Here is a 339-nt window from a genome sequence, read left to right as displayed (position 1 = left end):
TATATATATATATATATATATATATATATATATATATGTATATATAGGAGTGAGTAGACAAGCGAAAGAAGGGCACTCAACCAATTTATTGGGAGTTACATGTATGGATCAAAGCAGTTTGATTCAAATTCATAATTTATCTGACTTGAATTTTATGTCATAACTCAACTGTTTTAAATATTTTATGTTATCTTAAATTTCAGAGAGATAGTATTGCAGTTATTTACATTCTCAAGAGACAGCAAACTGTTGCAGCTACCTACACATATTGGCATTTCATTCATTTCAGTAAGTAAAGGTTAGTGACATGTTCTTTTTTTTTTTTTTTTTTTTTTTTTT

The 339-nt window shown here is 26.0% G+C and overlaps 1 protein-coding gene across 1 annotated transcript in view; it reads left to right on the top strand.

The window, feature by feature from the left end:
* The first annotated feature begins 145 nt into the window (after window positions 1–145).
* The window catches only part of LOC106881508 (argininosuccinate synthase), a 28,527-nt gene continuing 28,333 nt past the window's right edge, over window positions 146–339 (top strand). Inside the window, exon 1 of the mRNA XM_014931922.2 lies at window positions 146–298. The gene's annotated coding sequence lies outside the window, so the exon portion shown is untranslated. The remainder of the gene's footprint in view (window positions 299–339) is intronic.

Source organism: Octopus bimaculoides, chromosome 1 (assembly GCF_001194135.2).
Source record: "Octopus bimaculoides isolate UCB-OBI-ISO-001 chromosome 1, ASM119413v2, whole genome shotgun sequence".
Taxonomy (NCBI): Eukaryota; Metazoa; Mollusca; class Cephalopoda; order Octopoda; family Octopodidae; genus Octopus; species Octopus bimaculoides.
The sequence above is the reverse complement of the archived record's forward strand: the minus strand, read 5'-3'. Positions and strand labels throughout refer to the sequence as shown.